Raw genomic sequence first — 10,855 nt, forward strand, 5'->3', positions numbered from 1 at the left:
GACACGGGTCATGGGATAATGGATTTGGATAGTATGTTTTTTTTATTCATAGCTACGTACTAATAAAAACACTACTGTACTCTTAACTTTATGTAACTTATAAATTGTAAGAAACACAAATGTTTGGAAATTGGAATTGATTCAATATGACATATTTAATGTATATTAGTTATATGTATATCAGTATATGTAATAAATAATAATGTATGGTACGATTGGTATCATACTATCATTGGTATGTATAGATAATCGATAAATGTATCTGATTATTAAAACTTAAAACAGTTGATGATCGATCTAATTGAATACTTCTACTTCCCCACCCGTTTTCTTTAACTTGCAAGTTGCAACATATATATGTTGCAGCCTTGTAGGCACGTAATCTTAAAAGGTGATTAGAGAGGGTAAGACAACAAAGTAATTCAGCAATATAACTTTAACACCAAAATTATGGAATAGTTACAAACAATTGTCAATTATTACTTTATTAGACTAATGGGAAATTGAATAATCGTGATTTTAATTAAACATCCAAATATAGTTCCATAACATTAAATTATTAGTTTATTACAATATCAATTATCGATTTATCGTATTCAAAGTACCAATTCATCAAATCATGGTTATGACGCGATCTTTAAAACAATTAAAACAAGAAGCTGATAGCCTGATAATATTTGATAATGAAACAATAATACATTAATACCTTATAAATTTGTAATAGACTAATATTTAATAAACAACAACAAGACTATAACCAAATTTGAAACATAACACATTAACATGATATAGAATGAATGAGAATTTCTGTAATTCTATATAATCTGATATTTGAATCGATATATCGTATTCAAAGTAGCAACTCATCAAAACATGGTCATGACACGATATCTAAAACAATCCAACAAGAAGCTGATAACCTAATAATATATATTTAATAATGAAACAATAATACATTAATACATTATAAATTTGTAATAGACTAATATGATAATATCGAATAAACAACAAGAGTATAACCAAACTTGAAACATAACATATTAACATGATATAGAATAATTGAATAAATGAAGATTTGTGTAATTGTATATAATGTGATGTCTGAAAATAAAGTGACGAAGTCCCAACTTTATATAAAACGAAAATAGCTAACCGGTCAAAAATCTCTTAAAACCCAATTTCTACTCGATCCATTATTTTTTTCACCAACCTATGCCGACCCGCTAATGAAATGGAAATACTAGTCCCAACTTGATATAAAACAAAACGTGCTAACTGGTCAAAACCACTTTTTAGAACTCGATTTCAACCCGATCCAATTTAACCGATTACCAAACTAACCCGAACGATTTTAGCACCAAACCGAGTATAATCCGAACCGATATGAATCGAACTAGCATTAACCCGGGTAAACCCGCCCCTGAACCGACCCATTTCAAAATAATCCGTTCATGACCCGAACCGATATGAACCCGGACCGACGTTGACCCGGTAAAACCGCCCCTGAACCGATCCGTTTCAAACTAGTCAGATCATGACCCAAACCGTTTATAAACCGAACGGGCATTGACCCGGGTAAACCTGCCCCTGAACTGACCTGTTTCAAACCGACCCGATTATTAACCGAACCGTTTAAAAACCGAACCGGCATTGACCCGAGTAAATCCGCCCCTGAAGCGACCCGTTTCTAACCGATCTGATTATGACCCGAACTATTTATAAACCAAACCGTTTATGACCCGAACCGAATTTAAATCGTACAAAAATAAACCGAAATCGAACCGACCTGTGACTAATCAAAACCGAACTGAACCGACCCGCCATCTAAATGAAACCGTTTTAACCCGAACCGTTTCAAACCGAAACCGTTTCAAACTGAGGTCAAACCGAACTGCCGGACCGAAGTCCCACCCCTAAAAATAAGTCAAAAACAAATATCAGGGATATGCAATGAATATCATAAACCTAAATAAATTATGAATAAAACAAAACGTATACATAAACTGATTAAATAAAGTAAAAATATAAATAATGTAGAATGGTGAACTAAAGGTAGTTGATCACCAGTCTTATGGTGTTATTTTCAAGATAGAAAAACATATAGAATTATATAAAATTTACCTTTGTGTTGTATACTCACTCCGTGTTTTAATAAGTGTTACACTTTTTTTTTTGGCAAAAAACTACATTTAAATATTATATATCTCTCATCTCATGGTCCCCACCTAAACTCACTACTACTTTTTTTAATTACTACGTATATATTTCCTCTCACATTCATTACTTTTCAATAAACTATTAGCATCACTATCTTTCTTTTATAATTTTTTAATACTCCAACTACCCCACTTACCTCTTATTTTATTTAAGTCAATTAAATTGTCTATAACTATGTGCTAGTCAAATTGTAACACTTATTAAAACATGGAGGGAGTAACACCATTTCCAAATAAGTTGTTTCATTAAGACAAGCTTTTGAAGGTATAATCAATAACCTAATTACTCTAACTTGTATAACTACATGCTCATTGATAGGATTAATATCGTTAATTGAACTTTGATTTGTTGTCATGGTAAAAAGATGTTTGTGGCTCCTAAACAGATTTGATAATAGATTTAATTATATAATATAAATTGTTCAAACTTAACAAAAAAAAGTTTGGGTTAACTAAGTTTAGTGGTATGAAAATTTATTAGAAGAATTTACTTATGAAAGTTATATTATAGATTGTTATTTTGTGAAGATATTGTGCATGTATAGAAAAGATATTGTGATATTAACATAATGTATATGTGTCCCATATAATAGTAATGATTCACCATAATAAAAAATAAACCCCCCCCCCCCCAAATAGTAATGATATTGTGTGTGCATGTAATAATGGTAAATTCCTATTAATGTGATAATTTTGCTACTTGCATAAAATCAAATCAAAAATCAATTTAATTCTTTATTTTTAAAGAAAAGTGGTACAGAATGTTGGGCTTCTAAAAAGGAACATATTAAAAAGATGGAGGTTACAAAAATGCGCATGTTAAGGTGGATGTGTGGGAACACCGCGTAGTCTAAGATAGAATCAGAAATGAGGTTATTAGCAAGAAGGTAGGTGTGGCAGGCATTGCAGAAAAACTAAGGGAAAATCGTCTACGTTGGTAAGGTCATGTAAAACAGAGACCCGACACTAGACAAAAAAGGTAAAAAGACACCGGTTCAAACCCCCCCTTTGGCACCGGTTTTGAACCGTTGGGGATTTGAGGTATGCCTAATCCATGAATATTTGGCACCGGTTCAAAACCGATGCCAACTACTATGACGCGGTTTTTTTTTTTTTTCAATACTATTGGCACCGGTTTTTAGCATGAACCAGTGCCTTTAACTGCGTTTGTTTTTTTTTATTTTTTCCGGCAATAATATATAATAATATTAATACTAATAAATATAATAATAATGAGATCACGTACATCCTGCATTAATTCTACCATTAGGATATTATAATAACAATAATTAATAATAATAATTATTATTATAATATTAATAATAATAATTATTATTATTAATATTATAATAATAATAATTATTATTAATATTAATAATAATTATAATATTAATAATATTAATAATAATAATTGAAATAATAAAAATACATAAATATTGATAATAATCCCAAAATATAATACTAATTAGAAAAAAGTGTCATAATTACAAACAATATTATTCAGTAATGTACGTAGTACACAAGTTCAAACAGAAATAATATTTACAAATTAAATGTGATGAAGGACGCCAACATGTCTCGAACTTCATTAAGTTCTTCGCTCGTGAACGGACGTCCCGTTTGTCCCTTGCAAAACTTGGAATAACCAAAACGTAAGTTAGGAGTGAATTACTTAGGTTATATATATATGCATGTAAAAATACATTTACAAGCTAAGTAAGGCCTATTTGACTACTATGATGCCTATTTCCTACATTTCTTGTCAAGTGAACTCATACTTACTCATAACATGTCATTATCACTTAGTTATAGGTGGCTAAGGCTTGAAATTACGAGAAAAGAGCAATTTAAGGCTTTTGGGACGCATTTTCAACCAAAATGGCCCAAGTAAGGCCTATTTGACTACTATGATGCCTATTTCCTACATTTCTTGTCAAGTGAACTCATACTTACTCATAACATGTCATTATCACTTAGTTATAGGTGGCTAAGGCTTGAAATTACGAGAAAAGAGCAATTTAAGGGTTTTAGGACGCATTTTCAACCAAAATGGCCCAAGAATTTCATCCAAATCTTGGGAAGAAAATCGGGTATAGAATAAAGCATGAACCCAAAATCTTAATTACCTGGTTTGAAAACCGTATCCAAGCACATGGCCATTGCACAAAACTACCTTTTGCTGCCCAAAGTGTAGTGAACTCATCCTCTTCTACGGGCACAGGTATTAGAATGTCCTCGAACCCGGCAACCACAGAATTGATCCTGTCCGAATAATGTTGTGGCCTAAGCGGTCGCAAATGGACCGTACCTTGTTCGGCCAGTTGTGCACTACCATGTGCAACCACATTCAAAGCTCCACTGTATGATTCGCCTGGGTGTAGAAGTGCACAACGGGTCTCTTCCTACACCAATTTGGAAGATCACATGTAAGTACAAAAAATATCACAAGTGGCCAAGCATCCACCAACACTCAAGCAATAACGAAAAAAAAACAAGCAACACAAGAGCCAGCAAAACAGAATTCAGCAGCCACAACAAACAGAAACAACAGCCACAGCAAACAGAAACAGCAGCCACAGCTGATCTACCTGCTGCAGTCTGCTATGCTGTTGCTATTCTGCCTGCATGTTGTTGCTGTTTCTGCATCCTGCTGTTGCTAATCAGCCTGCTGCTGTCTGCATGCTGCTATGCTGTCTGGTGCTGCTGATCTGCTTGCATGCTACTGTTGCTGTTCTGCCTGCATGCTGCTGCTGTTTCTGTGGCTGTTGCTGGTATTCCTACTGGATGTTAACAACAACACAGCAACCACCAACACTGAAAACAGCAGCCTGATCTTCAGCAACCGCAACAACAACACAAACAACAACAGCAACGGAAACAGCAACACAAACAGCAACACATCAACACAAACCGCAACAGAAACAACAACACAACAACACAAACAACGGAAACAGCAACACAGCAACACAAACCGCAACAGAAACAACAACACAACAACACAAATAGCAACGGAAACAGCAACACAACAACAGAAACAGCAACACAGCAACACAAACCGCAACAGAAACAACAACACAAATAGCAACAGAAACAACAACACAACAACAACAGTAGCACGTACAACAACACAACATCAACATAACAACAACAGCAACACAACAACACAAGAATGGGAAACACAGCAACAACAACAATAGCACAACAACAACTATACATCACAACAACAACATAGCATGAATTAGCACCATCTAGACAAAAAAATAATCAAATCACCTGTAGATTGGGAAATTCATGAGGTGTTGGATTATCAAGCTCCCTCGAGTCCGCATGTGCAGGATTACCAACCTGCAACAGTAAATTAATAGTGCCACCTTAATTAGAACCCACGCAACTCAACATGTCAAAACTAATAGATTTGAAACCACCTCATGTACCTCCTCGTCTGCATGTATCTCATCTTCTCCTTGTCTTCATGGGTGACTAGATGAGTCGACCGGTGTAGTCGAGGACAAAAGCCCGGCAAGTTCATTTGCTTTGCCCAAGCATTGTACTCTTCTCGCATCTCGTTGCGCACTTGTTCCTTAATTGGTGCCACCGTGGCATCAAAGTTATGTGGTGAGTTCACACTTGCTCGGGATCTTCCTGATTTGGTATATTCCGGACCCATTACCTTCTCCCATCCTAGCAAGATCCCCCTCGCACCCAATACTTATCCTGGATGGTAGGGCTTTCCCAAAGCCAAGGTGAAAGGGTCCTTTTCTACTGTTGGGACGAGCTTGCCTTCAACAAGCTCTTCAGTGTACTCAAGCTGTAGCAAAAACAGAAAGGCAACATGAAGTTAATGTTTACGTAAAGTGATATATATGCAAAAGATTTATGTAGTTCATTAGTTCATAGTTGCTTACAAGTTTATCTGCCATTTCTTTGGTTTCCGGAGCCTTGATGACCCATTTTCCTGTTTTCTTGTCACGCGAATGCAGAGAGCAAATGAAATCGCCAGCGCGACTCACCAATGTACTGGTCGTGGAATCAGAGGCTTCTTTGGAGGACCCTAGAAGCGCAGTGGGGTATACTCCCTCAGTCACCCACGTATCCCTACATTCATCAAATGTCTTACACCCCATACGATGGGTGTATTTCCTTTGTAATGCATTCTTGGAATTCTTCTCCCTCAGTTCCTACATAATTAGACATGTTAGTATCATTACTACCAAAAGAGTTAATATATTCTACAATTGTCATCAGAATTACTTAAACTTACAATTGCTTCCTTTTTTCTTTTTTGAAGAACGAAAGCTTCCCAATCATCCTTCGATACGCTTGGCCATATTTTCCATGGGAGTTTCTCTTCATCGATGACTTCATCATCATTGCCACCTCCTTTCGTGTTCTTTGGTTTTCTCACAAGTTTCTTTGTGATAAACCAACGAACTAAGGTAGTCTTGAAGCCTCTGAATCTTCCCGCTAGTAAGGATTCAAACACCCTTCGCTTGGCGTACTCATTTGGAATATTAAACAGACTCTGCAAGCACAATTAACAGCCATTATTAGTTTCCCCATTAAATAACAATAAAGTGAAAGGAATTTATAAATGTGCAAACAAAACACTTGCCCTTGTATCATTCCAAAATGTGTCAATCAAGCCTGTAGATACTTCGCTCCAACAAAGAGTAATGGGGATTTTGCGCGCACAAATGCCAACTTGAGCAGCATACGGACGACGCCATTTTCCTGTAGGTTGGCCTGCGCTGTCATACTCCAGGACCATTGGACCGATGGGTTTCTTGAAACTTGTCGTCGGACCCCTCAACTTTTTCTTCGCTAGTGCCTTCACCCCCCCTCCACTTTGTTCCTGGCTTTGACTGTGGGAAACATGATTTTTACCAAACGTCTTACACATTACATTTTCGATAGGAGGCGCTTGTTCAACTGAAATTTCAAACTCATCTAGCATTCGATCCAAAACATCTTGAGCCTGATCTTCTGCCTCACCCAAATCAAGCTCCTTGTTCACATCATACAGCTCGTCCCCATCCTCAGATAAATCATCATCATCATCCTCTACATCCTTGACTCCAAAACGGTATTGATCGTCCGCCATGAGATGTAAAAACCTGTCATTACAAACATAACACGATATTAGTTGTAATATAAATTTGTAAAGTAAAGTTATAATCAAATATAAATTGCTGAATTATAATACAAATCAACATTGAAATGGGCAAGTAAGTTACTTTATTCATTTAAAAGAAAATAAGAAAAAGGGCACGTAAGGTAACAATTTCATTCATTTTCACCTAAAATGTGATTTAATAATACTTTCTACGCCTACAATTTCAAACTAACAAAAAATAGTTCCTCAATCTAATATTCCTTCGTTGTGGTCTGATCGCATGTAATTGGCTTGGTCGTCTATCTCATTTGGTACAACAGGTCTAGGAATAGTGAAAGGTGTCGAGTCATCAAACGCATCATATTCTTCCTCATCCTCGACATCTCCAACGCCAAGGATTCTTCTTTTTCCGGCTAGCACAATAGACCATTTAGAGTAGGCTGGGTCACTTACATAAAACACTTGCTTAGCTTGAGATGCAAGGATGAATGGTTCCGCACTATCATTCAGGTTGCCAAGATCTACAAGAGTAAAGTCATCATATTTGACGTTACGCCTGATATTATCAACCCACTTACACCGGAAAAGAGCAATCGTGAAGTCACAATAATCAAGCTCCCATATTTCTTGAATTTGACCGTAGTATGACAACTCTGCATCAACGGGTGATTTATCCTTAGCACTTGCAAACTCCCTTGACGATGCCACAAGCGTTACACCACTGTTTTGGTTCGAGGATGATTTCAAATCCTGACGCTCAGTCTAAAATGTGTACCCATTTATGTCATATCCCTCAAATGAGCGAACATCATCCCTAGGACCATAAGCAAGCCACCTTACTGTATCTGTGACACTCTCATCCATTCCACCCATCACTCGATCACAACTCACAAACTTCTTATTATGCAACTGCATCAATGCCCTTTCACCTTTCGATGGAAATTCATCACGCAAACTAGCCATGTGCTCGTCTAAATATGGGTGAACATCTGCAACATGATGCAACACATATGGGTGTGCTTGTAAGAACTTATATCGATCAGCTGACATCCATTTCGACCCGATTGTGCCATGACCATCAAGTCTCCCTTCATGTCGAGAAGTCGGAATACCAATAGGTTCAGCAACGGCTATATAGTCGGCCACAAAATAACCAATCTCCTCAGCCACAGTCCCTTGAATCATACTTCCTTCCGGGTGAGCCCAATTCCTTACCTTATTTTGCAATGTTCCCATGTGTCTTTCAAAAGGATAGCACCACCTCATGAACACTGGACCGCACAATTTAATCTCACGCACCAAATGAAGAATCAAATGTACCATTATGTCAAAAAATGAGGGTGGGAAGTACATCTCAAATTTGCACAAAGTCACAACCACATCCGCCTGTAAAGCATCAAGTGTACAAGGATCAAGAACTTTGCTGCTTATTGTATTGAAAAACGAACAGAGGCTTGTACTAGCTTCCCTCACGTGCTTTGGTAAAATACAACGTATTGCAATTGGTAGGAACACTTGCATCAGAACATGACAATCATGGGATTTCATACTTGTCAGCTTCAATTCTCCATTCAAGGATACAAATCTTTTCATGTTAGATCGTTGCGTACCCTGATGGAACCTTATCATGCACAAAACATCCGTTTTTCTACCCTTGACAATGTGTAGCAAGCCGGAGGTAAATAAGCCTTGTCATCCGTGGCCTTTCCCTTTCTCTTGCTCTTCCCCTTTCCTTTTTTCGAACTCATTTCATTTCCCGTGTCCTGTTCCTTTCCCTTTCTAACCTTTTTCTGAGCCCACAATTCTAGACGAACCCCCATCTTTTCCAATTCTAACTGTGCACCCTTTCCGTCCTTTGTTTTGCCTTGAATATTCATCAGCGTTCCCACGAGAGCATCACACACATTATTCTCTATATGCATCACATCAAGACAGTGCCTAACGTCATGTTCTTTCCAGTACGGAAGCTTCCAAAAGATTGATTCTTTTTTGAAGAGAGCAGTTGAGTCCGCAGCTTTTTCTGTTTTCCCAAATACGGTTTGTATACCCTTAACTCGAGCATAAACCTCCTCACCAGTCAATGGCCTAGGCGCAGTCCCCTCTTCCGTTTTCCCATCGAAAGCCTTTTTCTGCCTACGATACGGGTGATCACGCCTGAGCAACCTTCGAGTACACACGTACACCTCTTTGTGACAATTATCAAGGTGTATGCTTGGGGTGTCATCAATACAAATGGGGCATGCTTTTTTTCCTTTGTTCTTGTAACAAGACAAGTTGCCATATGCAGGAAAATCATTAACGGTCTACATAAGAGCTGCACGCAATGTGAACTTCTCATTCTTATGAGCATCAAAAACAAAAACCCCTTCGTCCCACATCTTTCTCAAATCGTCAACAAGTGGCGCAAGATAAACATATATGTCGTTTCCAGGTTGCCTTGGCCCCGTTATCAAAAGTGAAAGCATTACGTATTTACATTTCATGCACAACCAAGGAGGCAAATTGTAGATCACTAAAAGTACCGACCATGTGCTGTGTTGGGTACTAAGAGTGCCAAATGGATTCATCCCGTCCGTGCACAAACCAAGCCTTAAATTTCTGACTTCCTCACCAAAATCCCAAAGTTCATATCAATGTTCTTTCATTGCGGGGAGTCGGCTGGATGCTTCAGCATTCTGTTTTTCTTTCTTCCCTCTGCATGCCACCTCAAGTTTTTAGCGTCTTTTGGTGTTGAGAATAGACGCTTAAACCTTGGAATAATGGGAAGATACCACAACACCTTAGCAGGAGGTCCCTTCGTACCAACATTGCAACTCATGCGCTTGTAGAGCGACTTCTTGCATCGTGGACATTCCTCCAATTGTTCATATTCATTTCGATAAAGAATACAAACATTACGACATGCATGTATCTTCTTATACTCCGAACCAAATGGACACATGAGCTTCTTTGCGTAATAGTAAGACTTAGGAATTTCATTCCCGTCGGGCAACATCTCATTTAACGCGGTCAACAAAGAAGTAAAACTACTGTCCGTCCACCCATGCTTCGACTTAAGGTTAAAAATTGTTAGCACGGCTGATAGTTTGGAGTATTTTTTGCACCCAGGATACAAAGGCTTTTTAGAAGCCTCCGATAATGACTCAAACACGTCACCTTCAACACCACGCATCATCTCATCCACCCCTTCATCCTCGACCTCATCCACCTGATCATCCTCAAATCCATCCTCATCACCATTATCAATAATATGTTCATATTTCCTGTATTCCTCGTCCACACGAATGTCATTGCTTCTATCATCATGCAAATCATTACCATCAACATCCCCACTGTACTCTCCTTTTTCACCGTGCCAAATCCACACATGGTATTTAAGCCTAAACCCACGACAAACTACATGATCTCTAATGATATCAACACTACTGACCACATTCACATTATTACAATCAACACAAGGACAATAGAGCCAATCGACACCCATTCTGCACTGATAAGATGAAGCCCTCTCGTAAAACTCTTGAAC

This window comes from Chenopodium quinoa, unplaced genomic scaffold (genome assembly GCF_001683475.1).
Source record: "Chenopodium quinoa cultivar QQ74 unplaced genomic scaffold, ASM168347v1, whole genome shotgun sequence".
In the NCBI taxonomy this organism is placed as follows: domain Eukaryota; kingdom Viridiplantae; phylum Streptophyta; class Magnoliopsida; order Caryophyllales; family Amaranthaceae; genus Chenopodium; species Chenopodium quinoa.